Raw genomic sequence first — 20,811 nt, 5'->3', positions numbered from 1 at the left:
TCATATGATGTCCTCCCATTCCCCCCGGGGCTTGCAGTGTGTCGATTAGGGATGAGGCATGTCCCTCAGGACACACCCATCACTGATCAGTGTAAAGAGCCAATAAAAATGTCTCCTTACCACGTGACTGGCTGTGTCTAATCACAGCCGGTCACATGCTCTGTCCTCATCCCTAGGGGCACGCAGAGTGGCAATCGGGGAGGGGCTTGTCACCCTGACACAGTGCAAATTAACTCGGCTCTTAACCACATGACTGGCTGTGTCCAATCACAGCCAGTCGCAGAATGTAAACAAACCGTGGTAACGAGCTGTTGTGAGGAAGAGACTGCAGTAAAAGCTTGTTACTGCAAACAGTGCACACCAATAACACTGATTATCCCCCAGTATAAATAATAAAGAAGACTTGTACCCGGCATCAAAGTACCTGTCACCAGCCCAGAGTACCTGTTACCAGCCCATCTGAGTACCTATCAGCAGCCCATCAGAGTACCTGAGTACCTGTCACCAGACCATCTAAGTACCCAAGTACCTGTTGTCAGTACTAGAATCCCTTTAGGACCCAGCACAACTCACCTGACACAGCCTGTGTCTGGGAAACAACAGTGATTGGCCAGCTCACGTTTAAATCACCTGTATCAGCATTCAGTCAGTGCTCGTGTTAGAGTTCACTCGTGTTTGATCCAGCTGATATTTGCTCTGTGACTTTCGTGTTTGACCCGGCTTGTTTGATCCTCCTTACTTGCTTCTGATTCGGTACCGTTTGGATTCTGATCTACCTGTGTATGACCCAGCTTGCCTAGACTACGCTTTGCCTGATTCTACTAGGACCCTCATCTGCAGCAGTGAACCACAAGGTCCAGCAATCATCATTATCTCTCTACTACAGGGTGACCCCCAGGCTTGGACCTTTAACCTGGAACCTAACCATCCAGCCTTACTAACAGTAGATGCCTTCTTTGAAGCCCTTGGGTTGCTATATGATGATCCAGATCGTGCTGCTACTGCAGAATCGACCCTGCGTAACTTAAAACAAGGAACTACCACAGCTGAAATGTATTGCTCAGAGTTTCGCAGGTGGGCCCCGGAATCTGGCTGGAATGATGCAGCTCTCCGCAGCCAGTTTAGAATTGGCCTTTCAGATGCTATTAAAGACGCTCTGGTCAACTTCTCCTACCCAGCCTCACTGGAGGAGGCTATGTGTCTAGCTATTAGAATTGACCGCCGCCAGCGAGAGAGAAGTCGAGAACAAACAATGGCTGTGGCAAACTATATACCTTCCTTACCACCTGATTATTCCATCTCCAGTGCCAAATCTGAGGAAGAACCTATGCAGTTAGGCTCCACCCGGTTATCTGCCCAGGAACACAAACGCAGGCGTAATATGGGACTCTGCTTATACTGTGGCCTCAAGGGTCACATGCTCCGTTCGTGCCCTACACGTCCGGGAAACGCCAGGACCTAGGTGATTGCGGGGAGGTCACCTTAGGTCTACTCTCATCTCCCCAGGGGGACAATCGTATACTTTTACCCGCTGTCATTCACTTTGGGACAGGGGCTCATGAACTGCTGGCCTTGGTGGATTCTGGAGCAGCTAAGAATTTTATTGATAAAACTCTGATCACCTCGTTGTCCCTAGAGACTCATGCTCTAGATTGTCCAGTCCGCCTGATCTCCGTGGATAATCGGCCCAGAGGATCGATCTTGGGTACCAGCTTGTGATCTTCATGCTGATCGACTTAAGAAGAAGTTCCATCTCCGTTATCCAAGTAAGCCTGGGGGTACAGGAGCAACCCCTCGAGAAAGGGGGGGGTACTGTCAGTACTAGAATCCCTTTAGGACCCAGCACAACTCACCTGACACAGCCTGTGTCTGGGAAACAACAGTGATTGGCCAGCTCACGTTTAAATCACCTGTATCAGCATTCAGTCAGTGCTCGTGTTAGAGTTCACTCGTGTTTGATCCAGCTGATATTTGCTCTGTGACTTTCGTGTTTGACCCGGCTTGTTTGACCCTCCTTACTTGCTTCTGATTCGGTACCGTTTGGATTCTGATCTACCTGTGTATGACCCAGCTTGCCTAGACTACGCTTTGCCTGATTCTACTAGGACCCTCATCTGCAGCAGTGAACCACAAGGTCCAGCAATCATCTATCCTCATCTACAGCAGTGAACTACAAGGTCCAGCAATCATCTATCCTCACCTACAGCAGTGAACCACAAGGTCCAGCAATCATCTACCTTCGTCTGCAGTGGTGTACTACAAGTCCCAGCCGACCTGCTCTGCTTAGACCTGCTCATGGTATGTGCTTTGAACTCTTTGTATAATCAGCACACCTGAACTGTTACTTGTTATCTGCACCAAGCCTGACACCTGTCACAAGCCCATCAGAGTACCCGAGTACCTGTCAAACCCCTCAGAGTATCCGAGTACCTGTCACCAGCCTATCAAAGTAACCCAGTAGCTGACAACAGCCCATCAGAGTACCTGAGTACCTATCTGTAGCTCCTGCCTCATAGAATATACCTTGGGGTGTTTGCTTTGCAAAATGGGGTAATTTTGTGAGTAATTCCACTGTCCTGGTGCTCCAGGACCTTCAAAAGTGTGATAGATACTACTTCAATGTCAGGCCTCTGTATGTTGCCAGGCTGTGCAAAAATCTCACACATGTGGTATTGCTAATACTCATGATGAGTAGCAGAATATGTTTTGGTGGTACTTTTTGCTATGTACATGCTATGTGTTAGAAATATCATATAAATTGCCAACTTTGTGTAAAAAAAAAGTTTTAATTTTCTTTCCTTGTTTTGCGAAGACTTGTGGAAAAAGATGAACCATTCAAAAGACTCATACTGCCTCATAGAATATATGTTAAGGTGTTTTCTTTCCAAAATGGGGGGCCATCAAAAATGTAATAGGTCTTTAGGAAGTTAAATGTGTAATTTATGCTCCTAGAACGCCTGATGATGCTCCCTGCATGTTGGACCTCTCTATGCGGCCAGGCCGTGAAAAAGACACACACGTGGTATCGCCATACTTGGGAGGTGTAGCAGAATGGATTTTAGGGTGTAATTGCAAGTATGCATATGCTGTGTGTGAGAAATAACTTGTTATTATGACAATTGTGTGCAAAAAAAAAATATACTGTATATCATGTCTTCATTTTTCCAAGAATTGTGGGAAAAAATGACAACTTCAAAAAACTCACCATGCCTCTTACTAAATACCTTGGACTGTCTACTTTTCAAAAAGGGGTCATTTTTGTACTTTCCTGACATTTCAGGGCCTCAAGAAATTATATAGGCTGTCAGTACATCAGTGTTTTTTTTTCAGTTTTTCTCTTTATTCACTTATGTCACAAAAATTAAAATAAAAAACCCAGTGGTGATTAAATACCACCAAAAGAAAGCTCTATTTGTGTGAAATAAATGATTAAACATTGTTTGGGTACAGTGTTGCATGACTGAGTAATTGGCATTCAAAGTGTGAGAGCACTGAAAGCTGAACATTGGTCTGGGCAGGAAGGGGGTATAAGTGACCTGTATTGAAGTGGTTTTAAGTAATGAGGCAGTGCTGTATACTTTATATAGCTGAGGCTACATATGGTTAATACAGCACGCCCAGCAAATGGCACCTGTTAGTGTAGTAAACTGTTTATTTTGGCCAGCTTGGTCCATACAAGCAATTTAAAGGGACAATAAATGTAAAGTTAAGCTTTAATTATAAAAAAAATATGTATATCACAGATAAATATGTGCAGCCATAAAAAAATGGGATAAAAATAGATCAAATAACAGCAGACAAATTAGGGGGGCTGTGGCAATGAACAAAGATGATTATATCAAAGAACCTAATCGTATTGTGTCAGACACAATCACATATTAAAAAATAAAAGGAAACCCCTCCAACAAATTGAAGACTAAACTAACAAAGTTAGTTAAAGAAGCACAAAAATAAGGTATACTCAATAAAAAAAGATACCTGAGACTCCAAAAATTCCCACATTTTCCAGGTTCCTAAAATACACAAAAATGAAAAAAAAATCCACCGGAGAGACCAATCATCAGTGGAATAAATTCAATATTTTCTAGAACAGGGGAGTACTTAGATACATTAAAGTCTTTAATGTATGTATGCACCTGTCAAACGGGTGCAGAAAAATTACTCTTTGGGTGCCGTGGGTGTCTTCCCACCGTAACCCTATAGAGGTGTTCTTGATGAAGGGAAAAAAAATTGCAATGATATGCATAAGGTTGGTGTTTTTGCCACGTTTGATGTGCCCGATACCCAGTTTGCAGATAGCAACTGTGTGATCTGCTGCAGATGTGCTGAAAAAGGCTGAGCTTTGGGGGTTGGGCTGGGAGATAACAGCTGCAGAATGTTGTGGAATCGGGTGGCCACATTCTACTCTTTTTTGATGTGGGCCTCCTTGGGGTTGTGCCGCCTCACCTTCAGTTTCCTCCTCTGCTCTATCTGGCACCCAAGCAGGGCCGGCGCTACCACTAGGCGGACTAGGCAATCGCCTAGGGCGCACTGCCGCCTAGGGCGCCCGGCCGCTGGTTATTTTATTTCTGGCTGCCTGCACAATGTCCTCCTTGCTGCAACTACTATGTCAGTGCCATGTCAAGCAGCGGCGCCATCCGCCCTCCCCCTCGCCGCGCTCTGGCTTTCCACAGTAATCCTCCTCACTGTTCAGACCTATAGGGCACCACACCGCCTCAGTGTCTCAGGCAGAAGCCGCCCCCCTCCTCCCCTCCGCTCTGTCAGACTCTGTCAGACTCAGACTCAGTCCTCGCTCTGTGACATCCTCATGATGATGATGATGATGACACACAGACACTGTAGACAAACCAGTAGCCGCCCCCCTCCACTTCAGTCCGATCATCTGATCTGTAGTTATGGGTTATGCCACACTCACACACAGGCAGGCACACTGCAGCCGCTCCCCCTCCCGCCCCCCACCCCCACCTGTCAGTCCGACGGTCTGGGAGAGGGACATTAGCTATGATGATGAGTCTGTCTGTCTGACTCACACACAGGCACAGTAGCAGCCGCTCCGCCCCTCCGCTCTCTGTCAGTCCTCTGTGAAGGCTTTGATAGCACGGAGCCCCTGGCCCCGCCCCCTCGCTCTCCTGGAACGAAGGATGGATCATGGATGGATGCAGGCAGCATGCCTGCATCATGGGATACAGCGTCAGCTACGTGCAGGGTCAGGTACGTGCAGCCTGGAACAGGAAGAGAAGAGGCACCGCACCACACGAGGCAGGTACACAGGCTAGCAAATACAGTGGAGTTGGTGCCAGCAACAGCTGTTAGGCCCCTTTCACACTGGGGCGGTATTCGGGCGTTACAGAGCTAAAAATAGCGCCTGTGTAACGCCTGGAAAAAAAAACGGCCCCTTTAACTCCAGTGTGAAAGCCGGAGGGCTTTCACACTGGAGCGGTGCGCTGGCAGGACGGTGAAAAAAGTCCTGCTAGCCGCATCTTTGGAGCGGTGAAGGAGCGGTGTATTTACCGCCCCTATACCGCTCCTACCCATTGAAATCAATGGGACACCGCGGCAATACCGCCGGCAAAGCGCCGCTGCAGCGGGCGGGTTTAACCCTTTTCTGGCCGCTAGCGGGGGTTTCCACCCCGCTAGCGCCCGCAGACCGCCGCTAAAACGATGGTAAAGCGCCGCTAAAAATAGCGGTGCTTTACCGCCGACGCCGCTCCCGCCCCAGTGTGAAAGCAGCCTTACTGGTGTGACCGTGAGGTAAGTAAAAAACTGTTGCTTTCTCTCTGTTACACCCCTTTCACACTGGGGTGTTTTTCAGGCGCTAGAGCGCTAAAAATAGAGCCTGCGTAGCGCCTGAAAAAAAACGCCCCTTTCACTCCAGTGTGAAAGCTGGAGGGCTTTCACACTGGAGCGGTGCGCTGGCAGGATGGTGAAAAAAGTCCTGCTAGCCACATCTTTGGAGCGGTGAAGGAGCGGTGCGTGTATTCACCGCTCCTAAAATGCTCCTACCCATCTAAATCAATGTGGCAGCGCGGCTATACCACCGGCAAAGCGCCACTGCAGCAGCGCTTTGCGGGCGGTTTTAACGCTTTTTCGGCCGCTAGCGGGGCAGTTTTAACCCCTGCATACCGCCGCTAAAACAACAGTAAAGCTCCGCTAAAAATAGCGGCACTTTGCTGCTGAAGCCCGCACCACCCCAGTGTGAAAGGGGCCTTAATGTGAATGACATTATGAGAATGTGATGACCATGAAATGTAATTTTAAAATGTGAGTGTATATATATCTATTATATTGACTATTGACTGATCTGCCAAATGTTCCCCCAAGTCTGTAATTTATGCACGTTGGTGAAGTGGCTTTGATGGGCTCTGGTGAGGCGGAATTGTTGAGCGCTGGTGAAGCAGTATTCATGGGCATTGGTGGGCGCTGGTGAGGCGGCATTGTTGAGCGCTGGTGAAGAGGTATTGATGGGCGCTGGTGAGGAGGTATTGATGGGCGCTGGTGAGGAGGTATTGATGGGCGCTGGTGAAACGATATTGATGGGCGCTGGTGAAACGATATTGATGGGCGCTGGTGAAGCAGTATTGATGGGCGCTGGTGAAGCAGTATTGATGGGCACTGGTGAAGTGGCATTGATGGGCACTGGTGAAGCGGCATTGATGGGCACTGGTGAAGCAACATTGATGGGCGCTGGTGAAGCAGTATTGCTGGGCCCTGGTGAGGCTGCATTGAAGGGCGCTGGCAGGGGAGGGCTGGTAGCCTTAGGCCTGGGGGGCAAGTCCAGTCAAGTAGCCCATTTAACCACCAAATTAGCTCCACGTTGCCTGCACAGAGAGAGAAATCGCTTCACATTGCCCACACAGAGAGAGAAATCGCTTCACATTGCCCTCACAGAGAGAGAAATCGCTTCGCATTGCCCACACAGAGAGAGAAATCTCTTCACATTGCCCACACAGAGAGAGAAATCTCTTCACATTGCCCACACAGAGAGAGAAATCGCTTCACATTGCCCGCACAGAGAGAGAAATCGCTTCACATTGCCCGCACAGAGAGAGAAATCGCTTCACATTGCCCGCACAGAGAGAGAAATCGCTTCACATTGCCCGCACAGAGAGAGAAATCGCTTCACATTGCCCACACAGAGAGAGAAATCGCTTCACATTGCCCACACAGAGAGAGAAATCGCTTCACATTGCCCACACAGAGAGAGAAATCTCTTCACATTGCCCGCACAGAGAGAGAAATCTCTTCACATTGCCCGCACACACAGAGAAAAATCGCATGTTATAATATCTCTCTTGTCTCATAGTGTTTATTTTACAGTGTGTTTTTATAACGTTGCCATGTTATTTATCTATCTTATTTTTGTGAGTCTTGTTGACAGTTGATACATGTGCAATGCTGCTATTTTATGTTTTGCAATGAGAAAATGTTAACAAATAAAAATCTACTATTTTATGGTTTATCATTTAGAATTATTTGATACAAAAGCTGGTTTGGGGCAAAACGGTAACATTTCCACAGTTAGCTGGTCTAGCAGTGCTTGCATGCAAAATAGTAGCGGTCATTAAAAAGGTGGGGTGTACATGGGAAGGGCAAAGGGGGTGGAGTCAGGGGTGGAGCCAATGGGGGGGCGGCAAAATGAGGTTTCGCCTAGGGTGTCAAAAATCTTTGCACCAGCCCTGCACCCAAGTCGCATCAGTGACTTCAACATCATCATCATCTCCATCTCCTTCATCTTTATCATTACCACTGGAAACAACTTGGCAATGTGCTGCAGCTTGGGGAAAATGAATGCCAATTTGTCTACCAGTGTTCCTCCCTCTCTCTAGGCTCATGTTCCTGTCATCCTCAACCTCAGAACCAACATCTGAATCCAGTAATGGCTGGGCATCATCAAGGAGCAAGTGGCTGAAGCAATGGTCAAATAACTCAGCTGACTCCTCAATGGCTGATGTTGGGGCTATGACAGGAATAGATGTGGACAAGGAGGCAAGTTTATCCACACTGGCAACTTCAGGGGACTGCACACTTGTCTGCTTGTGTGACAGAGGATGAGGAAGGTTTAGTAAGTCAGTCCACCCCCTCCTCTGCACGAATAGCATGGGAAAACTCACTAAACAGAGGAAATGATACCCTGCCTGAGGACTGACCAACACGTCCACCTTTGCCTGTGGACACATTTGTTGTTGGCCCCCTTACAGTGACAAGGGAATGTCTGTCTCCCCCTGTTTTCCTCCCAGACATTATTGGGAGGGAGGGGGCAGTGCTTGTAAGCAAATGTAAAGAATAAGTTGAAATCTGTACGTAGATGCACTTTAATCAATGTACAGAGGTGTTTTGTGCACTTTAATTTGAGTACTCACACTACACAGACACACTCCACAGATACACTAAAATATACTGCAATATAATGCGCCAAATGTACTAGCCACCTGATGGAGTATCAGGAAAAAAGCTATACAGCCATTTCTTTGGGAACTACAGTTCCCATTTCAACACTAGCAATCAACCTATCAACTGGCAATCAACCTATTATGAGCTGGTGAGGGTACATAGGAGGGAAGCATGGTGTGGCACTTTATTGTTCACATCAATATTTGAAGATTGTCATCAACTATATTTACAAGGACTTATTGAAAATAGTGCTGTTTCATAACACTACATGCAGATTTATGGCATGGCCCAAACCTGTAATTAAAAGGATTTGTGTATTTTCAATATAGCCCTTGAAGCCTCATGAAAAGTCTCTGTTTGGTATTTTTTAATTTTGCCATTGGCACATGTTCCCTATAGCAGTGCCTGGATTCACATGCTTTTTGTTTGACAATAGCCTACTTAATAGCCCTATTAATGGACATAACTGAATTATGAGGGCGCATGCAGTGCAGTGATCGGAGATGAGGCATGTCCCTTGGACACAGCCCATCCCCAATCTGGGTAAAGAGCCAATAAAATTGTCTCTTTACTACATGACTGGCTGTGTTCAATCACAGCCGGTCACAAATGTCAACAATGCCGTTTGCGGGTTCTCTTCCTTACTGTGTGAGGAGGAGAGCTGGAAGGAAATATTAAAAAGCACAGCGCTTAATCTCCCCCCTACCTGTCACAGCCCATCAGAATACCTGTTACTACCCCAGAGTACCTATCATAGCCCATCAAAGTATCTGTCACCAGCCCATCAAAGTACCCTAGTATCTGTCACCAGTCCATCAAAGTACCCGATTACCTGTCACCGGCCCATCAGAGTACCCGAGTACCTGTCACCGGCCCATCAGAGTACCCGAGTACCTGTCACCAGCCCATCAGTGTACCGGAGTACCTGTCACTAGCACATCAGAGTACTCAAGTACCTGTCACCAGCACATCAGAGTACCCAAGAACCTGTCACCAGCTCATCTGAGTAACCGAGTACCTATCTGCAGGCTATCAGGGTACCCAAGTACCTGTCACCAGCACATTAGAGTACCCGGATACCGGTCACCAGCCCATCAGATTACCCTAGTAGCTGTCACCAGTCCATCAGAGTACCCAAGTACCTATCTGCAGCCCTTCAGAATACCCAAGTACCTGTCTCCAGCCCATCAGAGTACCGAATACCTGTCACCAGCCCATCAGATTACCCAACTACCTGTCACCAGCCCATCAGAGTACCCGAGTACCTGTCACCCACCCGAATACCTATCACCAGCCCCAGTACCCGAGTACGTGTCACCAGCCCATCTGAGTACCCGAGTACCTGCCACCAGCTTATCAGAGTATCCGAGTACCTGTCACCAGCCTATCTTAGTACCCGAGTACCTGTCAGCCCATGCCTCTTTGAATATTTTATTTATTATTCATTTTATTTTTCATTTTGTGAGTAATTCCACTGTCCTGGTTCTCCAGGACCTTCAAACGTGTGATAGGTAGGAATGAAATTAGATGTGTAATTTATGCTCCTAGAATGCTTGAAGGTATTACTTTAATGTTGGACCTCTGTATGTGTCCAGGCTGTGTAAAAGTTTCACATATGTGGTATTGCCATACTCGGGACGAGTAGCAGAATGTATTTTGGGGGGTAATTTTTGAAATATACATGCTATATGTTAGAAATATCTTCTAAATGTTGTTTCAACATTTTGTGAAGACTTGTGGAAAAAAATTAACTGTATAAAAGACTCATTATGCCTCATAGAATATAAGTTGGGATGTTTGCTTTCCAAAGTGGGGTCATTTTGTGGGTAATTCCATTGTCCTGGTGCTCCAGGGCCTTCAAAAATGTAATAGATCGTTAGGAAATTAGATGTGTAATTTATGCTCCTAGAACGCCTGATAGTGCTCCCTGCATGTTAGACCTCAGTATGTGGTCAGGCTGTAGGAGTAGCAAAATGTATTTTGGGGTGTAATTGGTAGTATGCATATGCTGTGTGTGTGAGAAATAACTTGTTATTATGACAATTTTGTGTAAAAAAATAAAAATAATTTCTTCATTTTCCCAAGAATTGTGGGGAAAAAAATTACAACTTGAAAAAACTTGCCATGCCTCTTACTAAATACCTTGGACTGTCTACTTTTCAAAAAGGGGCCATTTGGGGGGTATTTGTACTTTCATGTAATTTCAGGGCCTCAAGAAATTAGATAGGCCATCAGTACATTGTAAAAATGGCTTAATATTGTATAAGCTTTCAATAATGATTGAGAGACGAATCTTCTTAATTATTTCTGAGTCAGCTTAAATCAAAATGTGTGTTTTATTGTACACAACAAAGTAGAAAAATAATACTTACAAAAATAGTACAATGGTACAAAATATAACTGTGTTGTTTCATATATGATTAAAGCTTCTAGTATTGTTCATTTGTTTCAAAAAGTATGAAAAGAGTTCTTACAAGTTACATGTGTTAGACCATGTGGTCTAATGTCTTGGCTTTTAAAAAATGGCTGATTAACTCTGTATGCTGAAGAGAAGTGTCATGGTTATGCAGTGATCTTCCTGTGTTTGCTTACCTTCCCTCATGTCTTCAGACTAAGAAGCCAGCTACTTCCACCTGGTGGTTTTTATAACCTCTCCTTTAAGCATGGCTCCACCCCAGGCCCTATCAGGGAGCCTATATAAACCTGTGCACTGCAGGGCTCAGTGCTGATCAACCATTGTGTATTCCTTTGTGTATTGCTTCCTGTTTCCTGTCGTGTGCTCTGCTACTGATTTCTGTTACCGACCTTGGCGTGTTCTGACCATCCCTGCTTGCCTGTGACCCTGACCTATTGGCGTGTACCCGACTATTCTGTTCTGCTTGTGGCCCCGACCTTGGCTTTGTCCCTCACCATCCCTATCCTCCTGTTGCCTACTGTGGGTGTGAGCTGGGGGACCCTGGGGGTCGCGACCTGGAGCCAGTTGCAGCCAAGACCATCTTCACCACTCGAAGCTCTGGTGAACACCAGCTGGCTCTTAGACTCCGCGCCCCAGGGAATCTCACGCTCTATCCCCAGTGGGATCTGTCCCCGTCTGCAGCAGTCAGCCGTAGGGTCCACAACCTCGCGGTGCACTCCGCATCCCTACGGTGTGCACCTGTCACCTCGCCTCAAGGTGACCTGACAGTTTGATCAGCCATGGACCCAGCTGACGTGCCGCTTCCTGCAGATGATTCATTGCAGAGCTTAGTTCGGCGACTTGAGACCCAAGAATCGCATCAGACGCAGGTGATGCAATTCCTTCAGGATTTGGCATCCCGTTTTGAACAGGTTCAGGCCTCATTAGGACCCCCAGTTCAACAACCTCAACCACTATCTGCGACTGCACCTATCGCACCAGTCGCATCCACGCATTCATTAGTACTGCCAGCTCCGTCCCGTTTCTCTGGGGACTCCAAGGCCTGCAGGGGCTTCCTCAGCCAATGCACAATTCATTTTGAACTTCAGCCCCAAAACTTCCTGTCCGATCGGGCAAAAGTCGCATATATCATATCCCTCCTGTCCGGCGAGGCGTTGGCTTGGGCCGCCCCTCTGTGGGAACTGAATGATCCAGTGGTTTCTAGCCTGTCTGATTTCTTGAAACTTTTTCGGAATATCTTCGAGGAACCAGGTCGTGTCTCCTCAGCGGCTAGCGCTCTTTTAAGTCTCCGTCAAGAGGCCGCTTCTGTGGGACAGTATGCTCTTCAGTTCCGTATCCTCTCAGCTGAATTGAGCTGGAATAATGAGGCCCTAGTTGCAACCTTTTTACATGGCCTCTCTGATAGAGTGAAGGATGAATTAGCAGGAAGATCCCTTCCTGCTGATCTGGACAGCGTCATCACCTTGTGTAACCAGATCGATATTCGCTTTCAGGAGAGGGCCCTGGAAAAAAGATGCCAGCACTCCCCGTTCTTTAGGCATCCTGAGTCCCCAGTCCCTTCTCCTCGATTCGAGGAGCACCCCCTGCCTACCGAGGAACCTATGCAGTTGGGCTGGACTAAGTTATCTCCCGAAGAACGCGCTAGGCACAGAACTCTGGGCCTATGCCTCTATTGTGGGGCTAAAGGTCATTTCCGTGACACTTGTTCTCTTCGTCCGGAAAAACGCTCAGGGCTAATACATCTGGAAGGTGGAGTATTAGACCCTGAAATATCACCTTCACCGTCTCGTCTTCTCCTTTCTGTGTTGCTTCATGTCGGTGCTTCCTCTCGTTCGGTCTCAGCACATCTTGATTCCGGAGCCGCTGCCAATTTCATGGATTGGGAAACTGCATCCTCCATGAGACTTACCCTTTTGCCCCTTACAACACCATTGGTGGTCTTGGCGATTGATGGCACGGTTCTCCCAGGGGGTCCTATCCGCTTCCAGACTATTCCTGTTAAGATGTCAGTAGGGACACTCCACCAGGAGTGGATATCCTTCCTTGTCTTACCTAAGGCTTCATCTCCTATCATATTAGGTCTTCCTTGGTTTCGGCTCCATTCTCCACACGTTGACTGGTCTGCTGGACGGATCCTGGCTTGGGGTTCCTCCTGTTCCTCTTCCTGTCTACTCAAGGGTACCCCAAAGGAGAGACTTCCCGTTACCACCACCCCAGTATCTTCTGCTTTTCCTGCTGTATATGGCGATCTCTGGGACGCGTCCTGCAATAGTCGGACTGGTGCACTCTCTGGGTCATGTGATACTCTGGATGAGGAGCCCACCTATGAACCTGAGTCGATCATTCGCTCCAGTTCGCATAACCATTTACCTCTGCCTGTCCCTAATCTCCCTTGGACGCACAGCCAGGCTAACTTGTCTGCAAGTTCCAGAGTCGCTATGCCTTGTGATGCGATTGAGATGGTCGCTACATCTGACAATACTAATCAGTCGGCCTCCACACCACTTATGCCAGTCCAGCCCATGCCCTATGAGCTTCCTGCTTCTTGTTCAGGACCTTCTGTGACCCAGTCTCACCCTACTACTACTATGTCCGTTCAAACCCATTTAAGAGGCTCAATCCATCCTTTGGATAGAATACCTCATTCGGCCAAGAGGGGTTTTCAATCTTTTTCTCAGGGTTCTGTTTGTGTTTCTGCTATCCAGCTTAAATCTTGCGACATGTCACCCTCTAACCAACCTGACCTCAGGGATCCACTGACCTCTGCCCAGTTTGGTGGTCCTGTGATGGATGCCCAACTCAACTTTAAGGGTGAGGGGGTCCCTGCTCAGACTCCTGATCTTCTCATGCCCTTACCCATTCCTAAAAAGCCTTTAGTCCTCAAGTCCTCTTGTCCTCTCCCTACCTCTGCTTTGGTTTCTGAGGATAATCTAAAATACGAGGTTAGTCAAGTTTTGGATTCCCGGCTCCGTAAAGGCATTCTTCAATACCTCGTACTTTGGAAAGGGTTGGGTCCTGAGGAGAGGTCTTGGATCACTGCATCTGAGGTCTTTGCTCCCTGTCTGTTAAGGAGGTTCCATCTGGAGTTTCCCTTTAAGCCTGGACCCAGGCAGGGAAGGGGGAGGCCTCGTAAGAGGGAGGGTACTGTCATGGTTATGCAGTGATCTTCCTGTGTTTGCTTACCTTCCCTCATGTCTTCAGACTAAGAAGCCAGCTACTTCCACCTGGTGATTTTTATAACCTCTCCTTTAAGCATGGCTCCACCCCAGGCCCTATCAGGGAGCCTATATAAACCTGTGCACTGCAGGGCTCAGTGCTGATCAACCATTGTGTATTCCTTTGTGTATTGCTTCCTGTTTCCTGTCGTGTGCTCTGCTACTGATTTCCGTTACCGACCTTGGCGTGTTCTGACCATCCCTGCTTGCCTGTGACCCTGACCTATTGGCGTGTACCCGACTATTCTGTTCTGCTTGTGGCCCCGACCTTGGCTTTGTCCCTCACCATCCCTATCCTCCTGTTGCCTACTGTGGGTGTGAGCTGGGGGACCCTGGGGGTCGCGACCTGGAGCCAGTTGCAGCCAAGACCATCTTCACCACTCGAAGCTCTGGTGAACACCAGCTGGCTCTTAGACTCCGCGCCACAGGGAATCTCACGCTCTATCCCCAGTGGGATCTGTCCCCGTCTGCAGCAGTCAGCCGTAGGGTCCACAACCTCGCGGTGCACTCCGCATCCCTACGGTGTGCACCTGTCACCTCGCCTCAAGGTGACCTGACAAGAAGTCTGTGTGCTGAGATAGATGTGATGAGGAAGGTAGGCAAGAAGCAAGAGACCTTCTTCAAGGAAACTTTTAGGTTATATGAACTCAAAGCTTCTAAATTTGCGCCAAAAGAAATACACATACCCCTCTTCCTATGAACATCAACTCCCCTTTTGCTTCTCACAAAGGTGAGGACTAAGGAGTGGATACCTGAGCTTTTCAACATCTGGTACCATTCAGAGCGTAAGCTGCCCATAAAGCTGACAGGAAATGGGGGAAGGGATCTAAACCTTAAACTTTAAACAAAATATCAGTTACATAGGAAAATGTCTTTAAAAGCATATATAAGATTTACAATATCCATCAAAATCCTGACAGATTCTAGATGTTTACTAATAATGTCACCATCTGGATATTATTAACTCAAAGTCGGTCATTCACACAATTTAAAATAGGGGAATAAACACTCTGTATATTAAAGCCAAATTACATTTTAGATATTAAGAATATAACATACATATATAGATGTAGCAGTATAAATTGTGGTCCAAATTTATGAACAAAAATGACTTATTTGCACAATTTTATCATAGAAACAAAAAAAGTGTTTTGTTTTTTTTTCAAAATTTCTGTTTTTTTTTTTTCACTTGTGTCACAAAAAAAGAAAAAAACCCAGTGGTGATTAAATACCACCAAGAGAAAGCTCTTTTTGTGTGAAAAAAATGATAAAAATGTTGTTTGGGTACAGTGTTGCGTGACTGAGTAATTGGCATTCAAAGTGTGAAAGCACTGAAAGCTGAAAATTGGTCACCAGTCTGTTAATGCGAAAAGTTAACTTCCGCAGTTCCCGCCCTCATCTAGCCCTGTGATATCAATCTCTGCTGCTCTGCTTGCTGTACACCTGTGTAAGCTAGGAGAGTTCTAACTACACAGCATGTGTTTGTGGGGTGGGGAACAGAGGACACTACAGGGAGGGGGGGTGCAGGGGACAGAGGGCACTACAGTGGGGTTTCAGGAGGCAGAGGACACTGCAGTGGGGGGTGCAGGGGACAGAGGACCCTACAGTGGGGGGTGCAGAGGACAGAGGATGCTACAGTGAGGGAGTGCAGTGGCCATAGGACCCTAAAATGGGGGTACAGGGGACAGAGGACACTACAGTGGATGATCCAGGGGACTGAGGACACTGCTATAGGGGTACAGAGGACACTGTGATAGGGACCCTATCACCCCTGGGGACAGGGATCACCCCCTTCTCACTTGGGGACAGGGACCACTTATCACTTGGGGACAGGCACACCTTCTTGCTTGGGGACAGGGACCCCATCACCCCTGGGCACAGAAAACCCATCTCCCCTGGGGACAGGGAGTTCATCACCTCTGCGGACAGGGACCCCAGGGGTTTATTCCATCTCCTCTGGGGTCCTTGTGCAGGAACACTTTGATATATAGAATGTAATGAGAACGTTTCATAGTCTGGGTTTGATGACACTTTATGGTGGGCTGGCATAACCGAATACAATTTTTTTGTATGCATTGTTTATTTTTCAAGTGAAACATCAGGAAAGGTATAATACAGTTCAAGGCATACAGTGTGTTTACAGTGAGGATGAAATAATACTGGAATATTCCATAGACATGCTGAGTTATGGCAAACATGACATCCACTAAAGTCTAGTAAGTACATACAGCTAACATAATGAAATGAGGATAGCAGAGTTCCCTTAGACACATGTTCTGGGTTTCCTGATGTGTAATTTTTTACATTGGAATAAGTAATTAAGGGAAGTGGCAGAACTATGGGGATGGAATCTAATTACTGGTAAGGTTGTTTAGTGATCGTGGAGATGGAATAGAAGAACAGGAGGAAAGGAGATTATGGTAGATAAAGGACACACCAGGCAGTGCAACCCAGACCCCACTGCATGACGAGGTAAAGTTGGGGGAATTGAATCAGTGTAGGATAGAGGAAATGGAAAGTTGGGGTAAGGCCAAATAGCAGGACCAATGGGAATGTGTGGGTGAAGGTCAATTAGACAAAGATTGGATGATGTTGACAAAGAAAGAAGTTGTTTGTACTCATTTGTAAATGAGAAATTCATCCAGTATAACCAAGTGGTCTGAAACCACTTTTTTTTCCCCTAAAGTGGTAGTAAACTGTTTTAAAAAAAAACTGCCCCCCCCCCTCCCCCGTAGGTTTAAGTCATAATGTGCTAGCATGCATCGCCTCAAAAAATAAGGTACAACTTATAATATAGTGGATATTCTTTGCCCTGGTCAGCACAAGTCACAGAGACTAGAGACAAACCGCTATATTGTCAGTGTGCGTTGGAACTATTAGAGCTCACTATCTTGTATAGGTGGAATGTAATGCTTTCATTATGTTACCACAGATAGAGACTACTTATATAAGAGGAAGTAGTAGACCCTTTACACAATGTTACATCTGTAGCGAATTAATTAGTTGGCTGTTTAATAGTTCTAGCTATTGTGTCCAGTCATTACATGGATGTGCTGCCACCTACTGATAACATGAAGAAGTGATATTCCACTTATCGTTATAGTAAAGATATATTTTCTATCGGTGTGTATCTTGCACAGTAATACACGGCAGTGTCTTCTATTTTCATGGTGTCCATTTTCAGAGTCAGTTTGTTATTGTTGTTATCTCTGGTGGTTGTGAATCTCCCTTTAACATCATCATTATAGCCTGTGCTCCCACCGCTGGTAATATAACACAACCATTGTAACTTTCCATCAGAGAACTGTCTGATCCAGTGCATATCATAACCACCAAAGGTGAATCCTCCTGAACCCTGACAGGTGAGTGTATGGGAGTCCCCCGGCTTTATCACGGCTGGATCAGACTGGACAAGTTGGTTAGAAGACAGGACACCTGGAAAATATACAGTGACAATAGGAAATAGCATTAGAACTAATACATCCACTCAGATCTATTAGGAGGTAGTGATGGCCGAACGGTTCGCCCGGCGGTCGTTTCGCGGCGAATTTCCGACTTTCGCCGTCCGCGGGTTCGAACGCCTTTTTCCGTCGTTCGCCCCGGCGGACTTACGTGTTTAATGTATACAAGAACTTTAACCTTTCGTGACACGTTTATCATGTGTTACAGGACAACCAATTGAGACATGACAGCTCATGGACACTTGGACATTCCCCCTAACCTATAAATACACCCGATCCGGTGGCCATTTTACATTCTTTCTTCTGTCACTGTAGGGAAAGGATCCTGTGTGGAGTAGGGACAGAGAAAACGCTAGCTATTTGGTACACAAAAGTTCTTTTCAGGACTGGTATAGGTGTTAGGTCAGCAGCCTGAGTTTCTTTTGTCAGTTTAGATAAAGGGACAGAGCGCTGTATGCTGCTATTTTAGGGACAGCTCAGCCAGATTAGTCTTTCTTCATCATCATCATCATCATCATCATTAGCTGTTACTATCAGGTCCACAAAAGAGCTGTTCCAGCTAATCGTTCCAGCCTACTCTTTTTTGCCAATTTGTATAGGGACAGGCAGGAAGCAGTGTGTCAGGCAGTGAGGATAATTTTAAAGACTTGCTGTTACTATTAGTTCCACAAAGGTTCTTTTCAGGACTGGTATCAGTGGTACGGTAATAGGCTTGTACACGTATAATATTCTTTCTTCCAAATATAGAAAGAATATTATACTTGACTGCTGCCCTTCTGCTGCAGTCTGCTAATCATTCACAACTCACTTGTTCCACAAAGCTCTTTATCAGGACTGGTAACTTGGTCTGTCTAGGGTGCTACGGTACATAGGCTTGGGTGCGGTACAGTCTGCTGTTCTGTAAGGACCGCTATCGGTCCACAATACATAGGGTTGCCGTGCACTACTGCTGACCGCTGCCCTATACTGCAGCAGTCCTTCATTGGTATAGGGACTGACGTACAGTCTGCTAATCACTAACACACAACCTGCTTGGTCCACAAAAGTTCTTATAAGGACTGGTAACTTGGTATAGGGTGCTACGGTACATAGGCCTGAGTGCGTTACAGTCTGCTGTTCTGTAAGGACCGCTATCGGTCCACAATACATAGGGTTGCCGTGCACTACTGCTGACCGCTGCCCTATACTGCAGCAGTCCTTCAGCGGTATAGGGACTGACGCACAGTCTGCTAAACACTAACACACAACCTGCTTGGTCCACAAAAGTTTTTATAAGGACTGGTAACTTGGTATAGGGTGCTACGGTACATAGGCCTGAGTGCAGTACAGTCTGCTGTTCTGTAAGGACCGCTATCGGTCCACAATACATAGGGTTGCCGTGCACTACTGCTGACCGCTGCCCTATACTGCAGCAGTCCTTCATTGGTATAGGGACTGACGTACAGTCTGCTAATCACTAACACACAACCTGCTTGGTCCACAAAAGTTCTTATAAGGACTGGTAACTTGGTATAGGGTGCTACGGTACATAGGCCTGAGTGCGTTACAGTCTGCTGTTCTGTAAGGACCGCTATCGGTCCACAATACATAGGGTTGCCGTGCACTACTGCTGACCGCTGCCCTATACTGCAGCAGTCCTTCATTGGTATAGGGACTGACGTACAGTCTGCTAATCACTAACACACAACCTGCTTGTTCCACAAAAGTTCTTATAAGGACTGGTAACTTGGTATAGGGTGCTACGGTACATAGGCCTGAGTGCGTTACAGTCTGCTGTTCTGTAAGGACCGCTATCGGTCCACAATACATAGGGTTGCCGTGCACTACTGCTGACCGCTGCCCTATACTGCAGCAGTCCTTCATTGGTATAGGGACTGACGTACAGTCTGCTAATCACTAACACACAACCTGCTTGGTCCACAAAAGTTCTTATAAGGACTGGTAACTTGGTATAGGGTGCTACGGTACATAGGCCTGAGTGCGTTACAGTCTGCTGTTCTGTAAGGACCGCTATCGGTCCACAATACATAGGGTTGCCGTGCACTACTGCTGACCGCTGCCCTATACTGCAGCAGTCCTTCAGCGGTATAGGGACTGACGCACAGTCTGCTAAACACTAACACACAACCTGCTTGGTCCACAAAAGTTTTTATAAGGACTGGTAACTTGGTATAGGGTGCTACGGTACATAGGCCTGAGTGCGTTACAGTCTGCTGTTCTGTAAGGACCGCTATCGGTCCACAATACATAGGGTTGCCGTGCACTACTGCTGACCGCTGCCCTATACTGCAGCAGTCCTTCATTGGTATAGGGACTGACGTACAGTCTGCTAATCACTAACACACAACCTGCTTGGTCCACAAAAGTTCTTATAAGGACTGGTAACTTGGTATAGGGTGCTACGGTACATAGGCCTGAGTGCAGTACAGTCTGCTGTTCTGTAAGGACCGCTATCGGTCCACAATACATAGGGTTGCCGTGCACTACTGCTGACCGCTGCCCTATACTGCAGCAGTCCTTCAGCGGTATAGGGACTGACGCACAGTCTGCTAAACACTAACACACAACCTGCTTGGTCCACAAAAGTTTTTATAAGGACTGGTAACTTGGTATAGGGTGCTACGGTACATAGGCCTGAGTGCAGTACAGTCTGCTGTTCTGTAAGGACCGCTATCGGTCCACAATACATAGGGTTGCCGTGCACTACTGCTGACCGCTGCCCTATACTGCAGCAGTCCTTCATTGGTATAGGGACTGACGTACAGTCTGCTAATCACTAACACACAACCTGCTTGTTCCACAAAAGTTCTTATAAGGACTGGTAACTTGGTATAGGGTGCTACGGTACATAGGCTTGAGTGCGGTACAGTCTGCTGTTCTGTAAGGACCGCTATCGGTCCACAATAGATAGGGTTGACGTGCACCACTGCTGACCGCTGCCCTATACTGCAGCAGTCCTTCAGCGGTATAGGGACTGACGCACAGTCTGCTAAACACTAACACACAACCTGCTTGGTCCACAAAAGTTTTTATAAGGACTGGTAACTTGGTATAGGGTGCTACGGTACATAGGCCTGAGTGCGTTACAGTCTGCTGTTCTGTAAGGACCGCTATCGGTCCACAATACATAGGGTTGCCGTGCACTACTGCTGACCGCTGCCCTATACTGCAGCAGTCCTTCATTGGTATAGGGACTGACGTACAGTCTGCTAATCACTAACACACAACCTGCTTGGTCCACAAAAGTTCTTATAAGGACTGGTAACTTGGTATAGGGTGCTACGGTACATAGGCCTGAGTGCGTTACAGTCTGCTGTTCTGTAAGGAC

The sequence above is a fragment of the Lithobates pipiens genome, unplaced genomic scaffold (assembly GCF_037356315.1).
Source record: "Lithobates pipiens isolate NorthernLeopardFrog02 unplaced genomic scaffold, aLitPip1_a1.2 Scaffold_11, whole genome shotgun sequence".
In the NCBI taxonomy this organism is placed as follows: Eukaryota; Metazoa; Chordata; class Amphibia; order Anura; family Ranidae; genus Lithobates; species Lithobates pipiens.
This window is presented reverse-complemented; position numbering follows the sequence as displayed.